The sequence below is a fragment of the Spea bombifrons genome, chromosome 3, assembly GCF_027358695.1.
Source record: "Spea bombifrons isolate aSpeBom1 chromosome 3, aSpeBom1.2.pri, whole genome shotgun sequence".
Lineage (NCBI taxonomy): Eukaryota > Metazoa > Chordata > Amphibia > Anura > Pelobatidae > Spea > Spea bombifrons.
Genome location: NC_071089.1, coordinates 120,155,618 through 120,173,823, shown reverse-complemented (window position 1 = coordinate 120,173,823; position 18,206 = coordinate 120,155,618). Strand labels below are relative to the sequence as shown.

Below are 18,206 nucleotides of genomic sequence, written 5' to 3'. Positions count from 1 at the left end.
AATACTACATGTTGTTAATAATTCGGGCAGCCGTTACCAAAATAGTGGCTGGCAAGAGGAGAATGGCGTTTTCATACAATATCATAAATGACACAAGTTGTTAACCCTACGTGCCAATTAATCTTATGCAACGCCAGTTGTGCTTAAACAGAAAAGTGACATTATAAAAACAAAATTAGCAGAGGGTGGTTTCGATCCATCGACCTCTGGGCCTAGCACATTTCCGCTGCGCCACCCTGCACCGCTCTGCTTTTTGTGTAGCAGTATGTCCGAGGGGAGAATGCTGTTTTAATGCAATAACATCAATGACAGAAGTTATTAACCCTATGTAAAAATGACAACTAGCAGAGGATGGTTTCGATCCATCAACCTCTGGGTTATGGACCCAGCACGCTTCCGCTGCGCCACTCTGCTTTCTGTAAAGCTGTTTGTCTGAGGGGAGAATGCTGTTTTCATGCAATATCATCAATGACAGAAGTTATTAACCCTATGTAAAAATGACATCTAGCAGAGGAAGGTTTCGATCCATCGACCTCTGGGTTATGGGCTCAGCACGCTTCTGCTGCGCCACTCTGCTTTTTGTGGCACTTTTTTCACAAATGATAAAACACATTAATTCCTGACTTTTTTTCTCCAAATCTCTTCTTCAAGATTTGTAAAGACAATTTAGGAGTACAAGTTCTCACCATCATGAAATAATGTATAAACAGTTGAGATACTGTCAATTCTTCTGCTATGGTCACTAAGCCCTCTGGAATGCTGAAGGTTTAAAGTCATAATCCTCACTGCTTCTCTGAAAACAGTCACATGTGGTTGTCTCTATGGCGCAATCGGTTAGTGCATTCGGCTGTTAACCGAATGGTTGGTGGTTCAAGCCCACCCAGGGACAAGCAGGATGTTTTCCTTTTTTTTTTTTTTTTTTATTTTATTACATATAAAATTTGACCATTACAAACATATAACAAGACATAATCTTCCATTTCTATGTCTCGAGAATAAAATTTTACAAGATAAAATATCTAACATACAACATACTCATACAAATGACAGTGAATTGAAGTTATCATAATCTAATATTTTAACCAGAGCTGCAGGAGGGAGGAAGAGAGAATATCATTAATTTACTAATGATAAAATTAATAATAATAATTTGCCAAGGTAAAGAAAATAGAAGGAGTCTCAATTATATTAAATCAGTCTCCAAGATCATATTTTGCCAAGGAAGCCAGATTGCCTCATAGTTTTGGATGTTACTATATATCCTATAAAATTATTTTTCCATTTTATATTGATAATTTACCTGGGTAATTACTTGGGGCCATGACGGTACTTGTTCCATTTTCCAATTTCTTGCAATACAGATTTTAATAGCGGCCAGAATATTAATGGCCAAATATCTATTTGATTTATTTTGCAGGGATATATCAATATGAAATAAGAAAGTTTGAGGATACAGTGTTAAGTCAAATCCAAATAAGTTCCTAAATAGTTCAACAACTTTAAATTTCATATTGGAAAGTTTGTCACATTCCCACCAGATATGTAGCATGGTTCCTAGTTCTAGTTTACATCTCCAACATTTGTTAGAAGTGGAACCATACATTTTATGTATAGATGTCGGAACATAATACCATCTGTGAAGGAGTTTAAAAAATTGTTTGTGCAAATTTATGCAATGTATCGCCTTCCTTGTGTTAATCCAAGCTGCGGCCCAGATATCAAGTGGATAAGAAATTCCCAAATCCGTTTCCCATTTTAAAATAGTATTAGGTTTATCTGGATTAAATTCTTGTTCAAGCAATTTAGTTATTCGCATAGTTGTATTTCTTTTATGATGTCTATTCAGAAACCTATCTAGATTAGTCAAAGGTCTGAGCGGATTATATTTAATAAAGTTTCTAATCCTTAGATATGAGAAAAATTCTTTACTTAAGAAAGAATATTTAGTTTGTAGTTCTTCAAAGGATGCCACGTCTGTAGAGGACCAGATATCCTCTAATGTAGATGCTCCTTGGGAGAACCAGAGTCTTAAATCGATATCTTTTATCAAAATTTGCAAAACTATTAAAGGGGTAAATATCGAAGAAGACTCAGTTATACCAAATTTTTTCTTAAAACTAATCATGTTGGTCAAGATATTCAAAACGATAGGATTAACAATCTCTAAATCATTTATTCCCTTTATATTAAACCAATACAGATAATATGGATCTAAATTATGACATTTCCACCTCTCGTATCTATACCATGGAAGATTCAGTTCTCGTTTTATATCCCATGCCAAAAAATGACCAAAGAGACAAATTTGATGGAGAATACGTAAATTGGGAAAATTAAGACCAATCTGTGAGAGACTTTTGGTAAGTATTATTCGTGAAATCCTCGTTTTTTTACCGAGCCATACGAATGAATAAAATAATTTTTCAAATTGATTTAAAATTCTTAGTGGAACTGATAAAGGAATAACTCTAAATAAATAAATTAATTTTGGAAGAACATACGACTTTAATGTGTTTAATCTACCTAACCATGATATTTCTAAGCCTTTCCATTGTGTAAGTTGATTTCTAAGAGTTTCCAAAAGAATAGTATAGTTATTAATTACAGTATCTCTAAGGTTCTGATATATCTTAATACCTAGGTAGTCAATATAGTTTTGTCCCCATAAAAAAGCAAAATTACTTTTGATTTCATCAAATCTAGGACAATCCATATTAAAGTCAATGATCTGAGATTTGTCTAAATTCAATTTATAATTAGAATATATTGCGTATTCCTCAATACTTTCCAATGTCTCTGAAAGTGATATTTCAGGTAAAGATAAAGTAAGGAGAATGTCATCTGCGTATAAAGAGATTTTATGTTCATATGGACCTGTTGTTATTCCAGAGATTTTTTCTGACCTACGTATTATCGTCGCAAGGGGTTCGATAGAGAGGGCATACAGTAATGGAGCTAGAGGGCATCCTTGTCTTGTCCCATTATTGATAGGAAAAATAGTCGAGTTTAAATTTGAACCTGAGATCTTAGCTTGCAGATTTTTATACAGTGCCATAATGTTATCCAGAAATTGTCCATTCAGGCCAAACATTTTTAAAGTTTCTTCCAAAAAGGGCCAACTCACCCGGTCAAAAGCCTTCTCCGCATCTAAGGCTAAGAAGACTGCCGGCGTATTATTAAGGTGTATTTCGTGTATTAAGAGGTTTGAAGGTCTTATTTTATTACTAGCTTCTAATTGTGCCAACTTGATATATAAATCTGTTAGAGTCGCGCCTTTCATTTTCTTTATGTGTGCTCCCTGTTTTATAAGATAGCCCCGCATGGTGCATTTAAAAGCGCACCATAGAGTAGCAAGCGAGACTGTGCCATTATCGTTGGTCTCAATAAAATTTTTGGCCAGATTCCTAAGTTGTTCCTTAAAATCACTTGAAAGCAGAAGAGATTCGTTAAGCCTCCAAATAGATTTTATTTTAAATTCTTCATTATTTTTAATTTTTATGAAGATAGGTGCGTGATCGGACCAAGTCAAATTTCCTATAGTAGGCGACTCATAAATTTCTAAGGATTTGTTGTCTGAAAGAAACATATCAATTCTAGAATACGAGTGGTGCCTGACAGAATAAAACGTAAACTCCTTCACAGATGGATTATACGTTCTCCAGATATCGAACAAATTATTACGAGCAAGACACAAAGAAAATGAATTAGCTAAGGATTTCAACTTTAAATTTGGATATGTACCATGCATAAAACTCTTATCCAGTTTGACGTCTAATATACAATTCATATCTCCTCCGATTACTAAAAAGCCTTTTGAAATAGCATGAATTTTTTCAAAAGTTTTATCCAAAAATGTAACTGTAGAGATATTTGGTGCATATATATTAACTAGAGTGTAGGTCACGTCATTCAATTTACAAAGGAGAATTGTGTATCTAGCTTCATGGTCAGATTCCATATATATCTGTTCAAACTTAATATTTTTGTTTATCAAGATTGCAACTCCTCTTTTTTTTCCCCTCTTAAACTAGCATGCGTAATATGCGGTATTTCTTATAAGTCCAATCATGGGAAACTCCTTCTTTCCAATGTGTTTCTTGCACAAAACATATGTCTATTTGTTCTCTAATTAACATATCGTATAAGAAACCTCTTTTGTATGGGGAATTTAAACCTTGGCAATTAATAGAAACAAGTTTAAGTGTCATAAATGTAAAATAATATTGGACCCTCTTCCTCCCTCCTCAACTCTGATTCACTGTCAGAACATACACAAACAACAGAAAACAAAGCATTTATACAATTTACGCATGAAAATCTTGCATGCGTCCTTTGCCCCTTCATTAGATTGGGCGAGTTCATGCGTAGGTGCCGACGTTAAGGAGAGCTATACGATAAATAAACGAAGAAGGGAAAAAACAAACAAACAAAAAAAAAAAATGTGTATATATATATATATATTTTAAATAATATCGAGGCACCATTAGATCCGCTTCATATGATTTAAATTTGTCATATTAATAAGTTAATATACTGCTGCTTCTTTAACTTTGGTAAGTCTTTTGACCATATTAATTAATAAATAAGGTAGTAAAAGATAAATAAATCTTGAGTAAATTTAACCAAATAAGTTCATAAATAATATTTATTAAACAATAATTTAGTGCAATATACTAAAATGATGTAATTATATCTTAGTATATTAATTAATTAATTAATACACTTCTATTTTCATCAAGATATTATAAATCCGGTTTTAGTGTAAAAATAGTAATAATAAATAAGTTAATAAAAGTAGAAATATAAATTAAATAAATAGATAGATTATTATAAATAATATTAAATACGGATAACCAGAAGCAAGATACTAAATGATGCTAAAACGTCATTATTAAGTGACACTCTCGTTATTATTAAGATTAATCAATCAATAAAAATATTAATAAGTAAATTTTTTCGTCCAAAAAATGCATTATTGTAAATAATAATTAAATAAAGATGAAGAAGTATAAAGTGCTAAAGAAATTTAATGTACTGCCATTTCATTGCTAAGTGATAAATTTATTATTTGTTGATTATTATAAGTAATAATTAAGTGCAAATAGACATAAGTAAGGTGCTAGAAGCATTTAGTGTACCACCATTTCATTATTATATAATGCTTAGATTGTTAATAAAATTAATCATTAATTGTTGTATATGATAATTAAGTGCAAATAAGCAAAAATATATTATTCAAAATATTTAATATACCACAATTTTATTATTATATAATGCTTTCGTTATTAATAAAGTAAATTTATCAGTAGTAGTAATAATAAATAAATTATTTCATCAAATAAATACATTATTTTAATTAATAAGTAAGTGCAAATAAACAAGTGTAAAGTGCTAAAGAAATTTAATGTGCAACCCTTACTTTGTTGTTTAATAAAGTCATTATTAATAATATTAATGAGAATCAATAATAAATAAATTTTTGTTAATAAGTAAATTATTACAAAATTAAATATAAATTTAATAAATAAATAACATTATTATAGATAGTAGTTTAGTGCAAATATGCTAACAAGTTTTAGTATGCTGCCACTTCATTACTAAATGGTAAATTCATTAATATTTCCTCAGGCTTATTCTTTTTTAATTATTAAGTTATAATAAAGTGCAAGTGGACAAAATAAAGTGCTCGAAGCATTTCGTGTACCGCCATTTCACTATTATATAATACTTTCATTATTAATAAATTTAGACATTAATCATTGTAAGTGAAGTTAAGTACAATAAACAAAAATAAAGTGTCTAAAGCGTATAATGTACCACAATTTGATTATTATATAATATTTTCATTATTAATAATATTAATCAATGGTAATAATAATCAATAAATTATTTCATCAAATAGATACATTATTATGAATAGTAATTAAGTGCAAGTAAACAGATGTAAAGTACTAATATTATTATAAATAGTAATTAAGTGCAAATAAGCAAGTATAAAGTGCTAACGAGATTTAGTGTACTGCCACTTCATTATTTTATGGTAAATTCATTATTAATAGAAACCTAAGGAACTTCTAGTTTTCCCTATGTGTTTCTAATACGTACATTTATAGTATAAAATGTGCAAATCTACAGGTATTGTACAAATTCTCTTAAATAATTTAAAGTAGCAAGCGTTTGAAAATCTACATACAGTTCAATTCATAATGTGTTAAATAATCAAAATCAATATAAAATGGAAAACCTGAGGTGTTTCTAATACATACAATTATAAAAAGAATGTACAGAGCAGCAATTAAAGTGGCAGTTCTCTTAATTTAAAGTGGTAAAAAATGTGCAAATCTTCTTATAGTGTACAGCTACACATAATTTTAAAGTGACAAGTGTCCTAAAAAAAAAAAAACACAAAAAAAACTATCCAAAGAAAAAAAATAAAAAATATTATAGAAATGGATATTATAAATAGTTTAAATAAATATATCTACGCACAATTCAATTCATAATATATTAGCTAGTCAAAATCAATATAAGATGAGAAACCTCAGGTTTTTCCAAATGTGTTTCTAATACGTGCAATTATAACTGAAAATGTGCAAATCAGCAGATAATGTGGCAGTTCTCTTAATTTAAAGTGACAAGCGTCCTAAATTCAGAAAAAAAAAAAAAGAAAATAAATAAATAAAATAGATAAATTAAATAAATACTTATTTATAAAAAGTTCAATTCATAATGGAATAGCTGCCGTCATCGTCCCTCCAAGGTACTTTTCTTATGGGAAAATGTAGATATAAAATCTTCAAGTTCTGGAGGTTTATTAAATACTAGCGTTTCTCCCTCGTTATATATAATCAGCTTAAGGGGTAATCCCCATTTATATTTAATGTTCAGGTCGCGGAGTTTCTTAGTGCCCTCATAAAATTGACTTCTAAACTTTCGTGTTGCCATTGAAAAATCAGGGAGAAGTTTCAGAGCTTTATATTGCACACTTTGTGCAGAATTTTTGTTAAATTGTGTGGTGAAGAGATTCTTGATATATAGATTGTTGAAACGGACTATTACCTCCCTTGGGGTGCTGGTGATCAGATCTTTTGGTTTAGGAAGTCTATGAAAGTTTTCCAGCAAAAAATGGCCAAGACTGTCTTCTTTAATAAAAGTTGATTTTTTCTGAAATTAATGCAATGTCTTGTTTCAGAGAGATTGTATTAGTTTTCATCTCGATAGTAAGTTTAGAGTATAAATCACTTATATTGTTGATCTTGATTGGATTAATTAATTCAGTTTGTGGCAATTCGGAATAGGTGTCAAGAGAGGAGTCAACTGATATATCCGAGGAGTCTTTTGAGGGATGTTTGGATATAGGTGTAGTGAGAATCGTTTTGGGAGAGTAATATGTAGTTAGAACTTTAGATTTTTCATGACTCAATCTTCTGTCCTTTTCTCTGTCCCTTTCTCTGTCTTTGTCTTTATCTTTTTTTGGTGGCATCTTAGTGTTTTAAATACAAGTGTTCTAAAGCCGTTTGTAGCCGTTTGTAGCCGTTGATTTCTTATATGGTGTTTCTCCCGTTTTTTTTTCTCCCTTTTTTTCCTTTTTTTCCCTTTTTATCTCCTTTCTTTCCTTAACTTCTTAACACCCTCCACGTATATTCCTTAGTCTCCTAAAATTTGTACCTCTCGTCCTTTATTTAATTTGTTTCGCTTTAATTCATATTATTTCATATTAAGTCCGAGAATATTTAAAAAAAAAAAAATAAAAAAAGTTTGCAACAGTTCAGTGAAAACAGAATATTCCGTGATGAACAGTGAAATTTCCAGGGACCTCATAAATTTAAGCCTCCGGATATTTATAGGTATATATGTCTCCAGGTAATGGCGTAGTGCAGTATGTTAGTAGTGCAGTATGTTAATACTTCCAAAAGTTTCTTTGGATCTCGGCTAATAATAATATATTTATATTAGAAACGTCACTTATCTTGCATTGAGAGCCGGACGGTGCAGAGCAGAGCAGAGTCATAGTTGTAATCGTGGTCGAGGAATATATCCATATATCTCTGCATCAAAGTTTCCTGTTCAGCAGTAAAACGCCATATGTCCTGCTCCTTTCGTCCAAGCAGATAACGATATGCAGGAAGTGAGCCGAGTTGTATAGGTAAGTGAACGGCAAATACCAGGTTGATCCCCCAGGCTAGGTCCACTGTTCTGGAACAGTCCGCTCTCCTGAGGCAGTTCTGAGGCTCAGAACCGCTAGATTTTCATCTCGGCAGCTACGCCATTACCCGGGAAAACCGAGCGTCTTCATGTGTCTCCAGCGGTTGGCACCAGCCGCAGGCGTATTACCCAGCACGCATAGCGCGACGCGTGCAACGTTCTACGTCACAACCAAGCGTCAATGAAGCCTGCTAATTCCATGCCAGATTTTTTTGATGTTTACTGGTGGGCCTAAACTTAAACCTTCAGATGACAGAGCCTAGGGGAAATAATATGACAAAAGATTTTTCCCTTCTTTGATAATGCTTTTGGCTTCATTCTTCTATGTCAAATGGAACTGGTGACCATCTCGAGTCCTGGCAATTTCTCTAAAAGTTCCTCAGATACTGCTGAGTGCAACAAGTGATAGTAGCCCCGATTCTGTGGGCAACACGCAGATATCACAGCCTGGCTAGCTCAGTCGGTAGAGCATGAGACTCTTAATGTCTGGATCGTGGGTTCGAGCCCCACGTTGGGTGAAGATGTGGTTTTTATGGCAATTTCTCTAAAAGTTCCTGAGATACTGCTGAGTGCAACAAGTGATAGTAGCCCCGATTCTGTGGGTAAAATGCAGATGTCACAGCCCGGCTAGCTCAGTCGGTAGAACATGAGACTCTTAATCTCAGGGTCGTGGGTTCGAGCCCCACATTGGGCGAAGATGTGGTTTTTATGGCAATTTCTCTAAAAGTTCCTGAGATACTGCTGAGTGCAACAAGTGATAGTAGCCCCGATTTTGTGGGGAACATGCAAGATCACAGCCCGGCTAGCTCAGTCGGTAGAGCGTGAGACTCTTAATCTCAGGGTCTTGGGTTCGAACCCCACGTTGGGCGAAGATACAGCTTTTATGTCAACCTTTGAAAATTGCAGTTCACAGCCTACGCCGGTATTCCTCCCAACACCAATAAGAGTGATAATATGAAAAAGCCAAAGGCGTTCAGCTTCAAATTAGGATGTATTTATACAGCATCCATTGCACTACTTATGAGCTTGGCAGGTGTCATAGGCAGATTTCATGCCAGCTTTTTCTGATGTTTACTGGTGGGCCTAAGCTTAAACCTTCAGATGACAGAGCCTAGGGGAAATAATATGACAAAAGATTTTTCCCTTCTTTGATAAAGCTTTTGACTTCTTTCTTCTATGTCAAATGGAACTGGTGACCATCTCGAGTCCTGGCAATTTCTCTAAACGTTCCTAAGATAGCGCTGAGTGCAACAAGTGATAGTAGCCCCGATTCTGTGGAGTCAACACAGACGTCACAGCCCGGCTAGCTCAGTCGGTAGAGCATGAGACTCTTAATCTCAGGGTCGTGGGTTCGAGCCCCACGTTGGGCGAAGATGTGGTTTTTATGGCAATTTCTCTAAAAGTTCCCTAGATACTGCTGAGTGCAACAAGTGATAGTAGCCCCGATTTTGTGAGGAACATGCAACATCACAGCCCGGCTAGCTCAGTCCGTAGAGCATGAGACTCTTAATCTCAGGGTCGTGGGTTCGAGCCCCACGTTGGGCGAAGATAAACTTTTTTTGTCAACCTTTGAAAATTGCAGTTCACAGCCTACGCCCGTATTCCTCCCAACACCAATAAGAGTGATAATATGAAAAAGCCAAAGGCGTTCAGCTTCAAATTAGGATGTATTTATACAGCATCCATTGCACTACTTATGAGCTTGGCAGGTGTCATAGGCAGATTTCATGCCAGCTTTTTCTGATGTTTGCTGGTGGGCCTAAGCTTAAACCTTCAGATGACAGAGCCTAGGGGAAATAATATGACAAAAGATTTTTCCCTTCTTTGATAAAGCTTTTGACTTCTTTCTTCTATGTCAAATGGAACTGGTGACCATCTCGAGTCCTGGCAATTTCTCTAAACGTTCCTAAGATAGCGCTGAGTGCAACAAGTGATAGTAGCCCCGATTCTGTGGGCAACCCAGATATCGCAGCCTGGCTAGCTCAGTCGGTAGAGCATGAGACTCTTAATCTCAGGGTCGTGGGTTTGAGCCCCACGTTGGGCGAAGATGTGGTTTTTATGGCAATTTCTCTAAAAGTTCCTGAGATACTGCTGAGTGCAACAAGTGATAGTAGCCCCGATTCTGTGGGTGACATGCAGATGTCACAGCCCGGCTAGCTCAGTCGGTAGAACATGAGACTTTTAATCTCAGGGTCGTCTGTTCGAGCCCCACATTGGGCGAAGATGTGGTTTTTATGGCAATTTCTCTAAAAGTTCCTGAAATACTGCTGAGTGCAACAAGTGATAGTAGCCCCGATTTTGTGGGGAACGTGCAAGATCACAGCCCGGCTAGCTCAGTCGGTAAAGCATGAAACTCTTAATCTCAGGGTCGTGGGTTCGATCCCCACGTTGGGCGAAGATATAGCATTTATGTCAACCTTTGAAAATTGCAGTTCACAGCCTACGCCCGTATTCCTCCCAACACCAATAAGACTGATAATATGAAAAAGCCAAAGGCGTTCAGCTTCAAATTAGGATGTATTTACACAGCATCCATTGCAGTACTTATGAGCTTCGCAGGTGTCATAGGCAGATTTCATGCCAGCTTTTTCTGATGTTTGCTGGTGGGCCTAAGATTAAACCTTCAGATGACAGAGCCTAGGGGAAATAATATGACAAAAGATTTTTCCCTTCTTTGATAAAGCTTTTGACTTCTTTCTTCTATGTCAAATGGAGCTGGTGACCATCTCGAGTCCTGGCAATTTCTCTAAACGTTCCTAAGATAGCGCTGAGTGCAACAAGTGATAGTAGCCCCGATTCTGTGGAGTCGACACAGATGTCACAGCCCGGCTAGCTCAGTCGGTAGAGCATGAGACTCTTAATCTCAGGGTCGTGGGTTCGAGCCCCACGTTGGGCGAAGATGTGGTTTTTATGGCAATTTCTCTAAAAGTTCCCGAGATACTGCTGAGTGCAACAAGTGATAGTAGCCCCGATTTTGTGGGGAACATGCAAGATCACAGCCCGGCTAGCTCAGTCGGTAGAGCATGAGACTCTTAATCTCAGGGTCGTGGGTTCGAGCCCCACGTTGGGCGAAGATAAACTTTTTTTGTCAACCTTTGAAAATTGCAGTTCACAGCCTACGCCCGTATTCCTCCCAACACCAATAAGACTGATAATATGAAAAAGCCAAAGGCGTTCAGCTTCAAATTAGGATGTATTTATACAGCATCCATTGCACTACTTATGAGCTTGGCAGGTGTCATAGGCAGATTTCATGCCAGCTTTTTCTGATGTTTGCTGGTGGGCCTAAGCTTAAACCTTCAGATGACAGAGCCTAGGGGAAATAATATGACAAAAGATTTTTCCCTTCTTTGATAAAGCTTTTGACTTCTTTCTTCTATGTCAAATGGAGCTGGTGACCATCTCGAGTCCTGGCAATTTCTCTAAACGTTCCTAAGATAGCGCTGAGTGCAACAAGTGATAGTAGCCCCGATTCTGTGGAGTCGACACAGATGTCACAGCCCGGCTAGCTCAGTCGGTAGAGCATGAGACTCTTAATCTCAGGGTCGTGGGTTCGAGCCCCACGTTGGGCGAAGATGTGGTTTTTATGGCAATTTCTCTAAAAGTTCCCGAGATACTGCTGAGTGCAACAAGTGATAGTAGCCCCGATTTTGTGGGGAACATGCAAGGTCACAGCTCGGCTAGCTCAGTCGGTAGAGCATGAGACTCTTAATCTCAGGGTCGTGGGTTCGAGCCCCACGTTGGGCGAAGATAAACTTTTTTTGTCAACCTTTGAAAATTGCAGTTCACAGCCTACGCCCGTATTCCTCCCAACACCAATAAGAGTGATAATATGAAAAAGCCAAAGGCGTTCAGCTTCAAATTAGGATGTATTTATACAGCATCCATTGCACTACTTATGAGCTTGGCAGGTGTCATAGGCAGATTTCATGCCAGCTTTTTCTGATGTTTGCTGGTGGGCCTAAGCTTAAACCTTCAGATGACAGAGCCTAGGGGAAATAATATGACAAAAGATTTTTCCCTTCTTTGATAAAGCTTTTGACTTCTTTCTTCTATGTCAAATGGAACTGGTGACCATCTCGAGTCCTGGCAATTTCTCTAAACGTTCCTAAGATAGCGCTGAGTGCAACAAGTGATAGTAGCCCCGATTCTGTGGGCAACCCAGATATCGCAGCCTGGCTAGCTCAGTCGGTAGAGCATGAGACTCTTAATCTCAGGGTCGTGGGTTCGAGCCCCACGTTGGGCGAAGATGTGGTTTTTATGGCAATTTCTCTAAAAGTTCCTGAGATACTGCTGAGTAAAACAAGTGATAGTAGCCCCGATTCTGTGGGTGACATGCAGATGTCACAGCCCGGCTAGCTCAGTCGGTAGAACATGAGACTCTAAATCTCAGGGTCGTGGGTTCGAGCCCCACATTGGGCGAAGATGTGGTTTTTATGTCAATTTCTCTAAAAGTTCCTGAAATACTGCTGAGTGCAACAAGTGATAGTAGCCCCGATTTTGTGGGGAACGTGCAAGATCACAGCCCGGCTAGCTCAGTCGGTAGAGCATGAGACTCTTAATCTCAGGGTCGTGGGTTCGATCCCCACGTTGGGCGAAGATATAGCATTTATGTCAACCTTTGAAAATTGCAGTTCACAGCCTACGCCCGTATTCCTCCCAACACCAATAAGACTGATAATATGAAAAAGCCAAAGGCGTTCAGCTTCAAATTAGGATGTATTTATACAGCATCCATTGCACTACTTATGAGCTTCGCAGGTGTCATAGGCAGATTTCATGCCAGCTTTTTCTGATGTTTGCTGGTGGGCCTAAGATTAAACCTTCAGATGACAGAGCCTAGGGGAAATAATATGACAAAAGATTTTTCCCTTCTTTGATAAAGCTTTTGACTTCTTTCTTCTATGTCAAATGGAGCTGGTGACCATCTCGAGTCCTGGCAATTTCTCTAAACGTTCCTAAGATAGCGCTGAGTGCAACAAGTGATAGTAGCCCCGATTCTGTGGAGTCGACACAGATGTCACAGCCCGGCTAGCTCAGTCGGTAGAGCATGAGACTCTTAATCTCAGGGTCGTGGGTTCGAGCCCCACGTTGGGCGAAGATGTGGTTTTTATGGCAATTTCTCTAAAAGTTCCCGAGATACTGCTGAGTGCAACAAGTGATAGTAGCCCCGATTTTGTGGGGAACATGCAAGATCACAGCCCGGCTAGCTCAGTCGGTAGAGCATGAGACTCTTAATCTCAGGGTCGTGGGTTCGAGCCCCACGTTGGGCGGAGATAAACTTTTTTTGTCAACCTTTGAAAATTGCAGTTCACAGCCTACGCCCGTATTCCTCCCAACACCAATAAGAGTGATAATATGAAAAAGCCAAAGGCGTTCAGCTTCAAATTAGGATGTATTTATACAGCATCCATTGCACTACTTATGAGCTTGGCAGGTGTCATAGGCAGATTTCATGCCAGCTTTTTCTGATGTTTGCTGGTGGGCCTAAGCTTAAACCTTCAGATGACAGAGCCTAGGGGAAATAATATGACAAAAGATTTTTCCCTTCTTTGATAAAGCTTTTGACTTCTTTCTTCTATGTCAAATGGAGCTGGTGACCATCTCGAGTCCTGGCAATTTCTCTAAACGTTCCTAAGATAGCGCTGAGTGCAACAAGTGATAGTAGCCCCGATTCTGTGGAGTCGACACAGATGTCACAGCCCGGCTAGCTCAGTCGGTAGAGCATGAGACTCTTAATCTCAGGGTCGTGGGTTCGAGCCCCACGTTGGGCGAAGATGTGGTTTTTATGGCAATTTCTCTAAAAGTTCCCGAGATACTGCTGAGTGCAACAAGTGATAGTAGCCCCGATTTTGTGGGGAACATGCAAGATCACAGCCCGGCTAGCTCAGTCGGTAGAGCATGAGACTCTTAATCTCAGGGTCGTGGGTTCGAGCCCCACGTTGGGCGAAGATAAACTTTTTTTGTCAACCTTTGAAAATTGCAGTTCACAGCCTACGCCCGTATTCCTCCCAACACCAATAAGAGTGATAATATGAAAAAGCCAAAGGCGTTCAGCTTCAAATTAGGATGTATTTATACAGCATCCATTGCACTACTTATGAGCTTGGCAGGTGTCATAGGCAGATTTCATGCCAGCTTTTTCTGATGTTTGCTGGTGGGCCTAAGCTTAAACCTTCAGATGACAGAGCCTAGGGGAAATAATATGACAAAAGATTTTTCCCTTCTTTGATAAAGCTTTTGACTTCTTTCTTCTATGTCAAATGGAACTGGTGACCATCTCGAGTCCTGGCAATTTCTCTAAACGTTCCTAAGATAGCGCTGAGTGCAACAAGTGATAGTAGCCCCGATTCTGTGGGCAACCCAGATATCGCAGCCTGGCTAGCTCAGTCGGTAGAGCATGAGACTCTTAATCTCAGGGTCGTGGGTTCGAGCCCCACGTTGGGCGAAGATGTGGTTTTTATGGCAATTTCTCTAAAAGTTCCTGAGATACTGCTGAGTGCAACAAGTGATAGTAGCCCCGATTCTGTGGGTGACATGCAGATGTCACAGCCCGGCTAGCTCAGTCGGTAGAACATGAGACTCTTAATCTCAGGGTCGTGGGTTCGAGCCCCACATTGGGCGAAGATGTGGTTTTTATGGCAATTTCTCTAAAAGTTCCTGAAATACTGCTGAGTGCAACAAGTGATAGTAGCCCCGATTTTGTGGGGAACGTGCAAGATCACAGCCCGGCTAGCTCAGTCGGTAGAGCATGAGACTCTTAATCTCAGGGTCATGGGTTCGATCCCCACGTTGGGCGAAGATATAGCATTTATGTCAACCTTTGAAAATTGCAGTTCACAGCCTACGCCCGTATTCCTCCCAACACCAATAAGACTGATAATATGAAAAAGCCAAAGGCGTTCAGCTTCAAATTAGGATGTATTTATACAGCATCCATTGCACTACTTATGAGCTTCGCAGGTGTCATAGGCAGATTTCATGCCAGCTTTTTCTGATGTTTGCTGGTGGGCCTAAGATTAAACCTTCAGATGACAGAGCCTAGGGGAAATAATATGACAAAAGATTTTTCCCTTCTTTGATAAAGCTTTTGACTTCTTTCTTCTATGTCAAATGGAGCTGGTGACCATCTCGAGTCCTGGCAATTTCTCTAAACGTTCCTAAGATAGCGCTGAGTGCAACAAGTGATAGTAGCCCCGATTCTGTGGAGCCGACACAGATGTCACAGCCCGGCTAGCTCAGTCGGTAGAGCATGAGACTCTTAATCTCAGGGTCGTGGGTTCGAGCCCCACGTTGGGCGAAGATGTGGTTTTTATGGCAATTTCTCTAAAAGTTCCCGAGATACTGCTGAGTGCAACAAGTGATAGTAGCCCCGATTTTGTGGGGAACATGCAAGATCATAGCCCGGCTAGCTCAGTCGGTAGAGCATGAGACTCTTAATCTCAGGGTCGTGGGTTCGAGCCCCACTTTGGGCGAAGATAAACTTTTTTTGTCAACCTTTGAAAATTGCAGTTCACAGCCTACGCCCGTATTCCTCCCAACACCAATAAGAGTGATAATATGAAAAAGCCAAAGGCGTTCAGCTTCAAATTAGGATGTATTTATACAGCATCCATTGCACTACTTATGAGCTTGGCAGGTGTCATAGGCAGATTTCATGCCAGCTTTTTCTGATGTTTGCTGGTGGGCCTAAGCTTAAACCTTCAGATGACAGAGCCTAGGGGAAATAATATGACAAAAGATTTTTCCCTTCTTTGATAAAGCTTTTGACTTCTTTCTTCTATGTCAAATGGAGCTGGTGACCATCTCGAGTCCTGGCAATTTCTCTAAACGTTCCTAAGATAGCGCTGAGTGCAACAAGTGATAGTAGCCCCGATTCTGTGGAGTCGACACAGATGTCACAGCCCGGCTAGCTCAGTCGGTAGAGCATGAGACTCTTAATCTCAGGGTCGTGGGTTCGAGCCCCACGTTGGGCGAAGATGTGGTTTTTATGGCAATTTCTCTAAAAGTTCCCGAGATACTGCTGAGTGCAACAAGTGATAGTAGCCCCGATTTTGTGGGGAACATGCAAGATCACAGCCCGGCTAGCTCAGTCGGTAGAGCATGAGACTCTTAATCTCAGGGTCGTGGGTTCGAGCCCCACGTTGGGCGAAGATAAACTTTTTTTGTCAACCTTTGAAAATTGCAGTTCACAGCCTACGCCCGTATTCCTCCCAACACCAATAAGAGTGATAATATGAAAAAGCCAAAGGCGTTCAGCTTCAAATTAGGATGTATTTATACAGCATCCATTGCACTACTTATGAGCTTGGCAGGTGTCATAGGCAGATTTCATGCCAGCTTTTTCTGATGTTTGCTGGTGGGCCTAAGCTTAAACCTTCAGATGACAGAGCCTAGGGGAAATAATATGACAAAAGATTTTTCCCTTCTTTGATAAAGCTTTTGACTTCTTTCTTCTATGTCAAATGGAGCTGGTGACCATCTCGAGTCCTGGCAATTTCTCTAAACGTTCCTAAGATAGCGCTGAGTGCAACAAGTGATAGTAGCCCCGATTCTGTGGGCAACCCAGATATCGCAGCCTGGCTAGCTCAGTCGGTAGAGCATGAGACTCTTAATCTCAGGGTCGTGGGTTCGAGCCCCACGTTGGGCGAAGATGTGGTTTTTATGGCAATTTCTCTAAAAGTTCCTGAGATACTGCTGAGTGCAACAAGTGATAGTAGCCCCGATTCTGTGGGTGACATGCAGATGTCACAGCCCGGCTAGCTCAGTCGGTAGAACATGAGACTCTTAATCTCAGGGTCGTGGGTTCGAGCCCCACATTGGGCGAAGATGTGGTTTTTATGGCAATTTCTCTAAAAGTTCCTGAAATACTGCTGAGTGCAACAAGTGATAGTAGCCCCGATTTTGTGGGGAACGTGCAAGATCACAGCCCGGCTAGCTCAGTCGGTAGAGCATGAGACTCTTAATCTCAGGGTCATGGGTTCGATCCCCACGTTGGGCGAAGATATAGCATTTATGTCAACCTTTGAAAATTGCAGTTCACAGCCTACGCCCGTATTCCTCCCAACACCAATAAGACTGATAATATGAAAAAGCCAAAGGCGTTCAGCTTCAAATTAGGATGTATTTATACAGCATCCATTGCACTACTTATGAGCTTCGCAGGTGTCATAGGCAGATTTCATGCCAGCTTTTTCTGATGTTTGCTGGTGGGCCTAAGATTAAACCTTCAGATGACAGAGCCTAGGGGAAATAATATGACAAAAGATTTTTCCCTTCTTTGATAAAGCTTTTGACTTCTTTCTTCTATGTCAAATGGAGCTGGTGACCATCTCGAGTCCTGGCAATTTCTCTAAACGTTCCTAAGATAGCGCTGAGTGCAACAAGTGATAGTAGCCCCGATTCTGTGGAGTCGACACAGATGTCACAGCCCGGCTATCTCAGTCGGTAGAGCATGAGACTCTTAATCTCAGGGTCGTGGGTTCGAGCCCCACGTTGGGCGAAGATGTGGTTTTTATGGCAATTTCTCTAAAAGTTCCCGAGATACTGCTGAGTGCAACAAGTGATAGTAGCCCCGATTTTGTGGGGAACATGCAAGATCATAGCCCGGCTAGCTCAGTCGGTAGAGCATGAGACTCTTAATCTCAGGGTCGTGGGTTCGAGCCCCACTTTGGGCGAAGATAAACTTTTTTTGTCAACCTTTGAAAATTGCAGTTCACAGCCTACGCCCGTATTCCTCCCAACACCAATAAGACTGATAATATGAAAAAGCCAAAGGCGTTCAGCTTCAAATTAGGATGTATTTATACAGCATCCATTGCACTACTTATGAGCTTGGCAGGTGTCATAGGCAGATTTCATGCCAGCTTTTTCTGATGTTTGCTGGTGGGCCTAAGCTTAAACCTTCAGATGACAGAGCCTAGGGGAAATAATATGACAAAAGATTTTTCCCTTCTTTGATAAAGCTTTTGACTTCTTTCTTCTATGTCAAATGGAACTGG

The 18,206-nt window shown here is 39.2% G+C and overlaps 1 protein-coding gene and 16 non-coding genes across 17 annotated transcripts in view; 16 read left to right on the top strand and 1 right to left on the bottom strand.

Annotated features, from left to right (window-relative positions):
• LOC128482812 (uncharacterized) overlaps positions 1 to 18,206 on the bottom strand; it is a 379,467-nt gene that overhangs the window by 169,202 nt on the left and 192,059 nt on the right. The window lies entirely within an intron of this gene.
• On the top strand, positions 9,503 to 9,575 carry TRNAK-CUU (transfer RNA lysine (anticodon CUU)). Its single transcript has one exon. It is a non-coding gene; the product is annotated as a tRNA-Lys (tRNA).
• TRNAK-CUU (transfer RNA lysine (anticodon CUU)) lies at positions 11,029 to 11,101 on the top strand. The gene has a single exon. It is a non-coding gene; the product is annotated as a tRNA-Lys (tRNA).
• TRNAK-CUU (transfer RNA lysine (anticodon CUU)) lies at positions 11,204 to 11,276 on the top strand. The gene has a single exon. It is a non-coding gene; the product is annotated as a tRNA-Lys (tRNA).
• Positions 11,705 to 11,777, top strand: TRNAK-CUU (transfer RNA lysine (anticodon CUU)). The gene has a single exon. It is a non-coding gene; the product is annotated as a tRNA-Lys (tRNA).
• TRNAK-CUU (transfer RNA lysine (anticodon CUU)) lies at positions 11,880 to 11,952 on the top strand. The gene has a single exon. It is a non-coding gene; the product is annotated as a tRNA-Lys (tRNA).
• Positions 12,379 to 12,451, top strand: TRNAK-CUU (transfer RNA lysine (anticodon CUU)). The gene has a single exon. It is a non-coding gene; the product is annotated as a tRNA-Lys (tRNA).
• TRNAK-CUU (transfer RNA lysine (anticodon CUU)) lies at positions 12,730 to 12,802 on the top strand. The gene has a single exon. It is a non-coding gene; the product is annotated as a tRNA-Lys (tRNA).
• TRNAK-CUU (transfer RNA lysine (anticodon CUU)) lies at positions 13,231 to 13,303 on the top strand. The gene has a single exon. It is a non-coding gene; the product is annotated as a tRNA-Lys (tRNA).
• On the top strand, positions 13,406 to 13,478 carry TRNAK-CUU (transfer RNA lysine (anticodon CUU)). The gene has a single exon. It is a non-coding gene; the product is annotated as a tRNA-Lys (tRNA).
• Positions 13,907 to 13,979, top strand: TRNAK-CUU (transfer RNA lysine (anticodon CUU)). Its single transcript has one exon. It is a non-coding gene; the product is annotated as a tRNA-Lys (tRNA).
• On the top strand, positions 14,082 to 14,154 carry TRNAK-CUU (transfer RNA lysine (anticodon CUU)). Its single transcript has one exon. It is a non-coding gene; the product is annotated as a tRNA-Lys (tRNA).
• Positions 14,581 to 14,653, top strand: TRNAK-CUU (transfer RNA lysine (anticodon CUU)). The gene has a single exon. It is a non-coding gene; the product is annotated as a tRNA-Lys (tRNA).
• On the top strand, positions 15,433 to 15,505 carry TRNAK-CUU (transfer RNA lysine (anticodon CUU)). The gene has a single exon. It is a non-coding gene; the product is annotated as a tRNA-Lys (tRNA).
• Positions 16,109 to 16,181, top strand: TRNAK-CUU (transfer RNA lysine (anticodon CUU)). The gene has a single exon. It is a non-coding gene; the product is annotated as a tRNA-Lys (tRNA).
• TRNAK-CUU (transfer RNA lysine (anticodon CUU)) lies at positions 16,284 to 16,356 on the top strand. Its single transcript has one exon. It is a non-coding gene; the product is annotated as a tRNA-Lys (tRNA).
• Positions 16,783 to 16,855, top strand: TRNAK-CUU (transfer RNA lysine (anticodon CUU)). Its single transcript has one exon. It is a non-coding gene; the product is annotated as a tRNA-Lys (tRNA).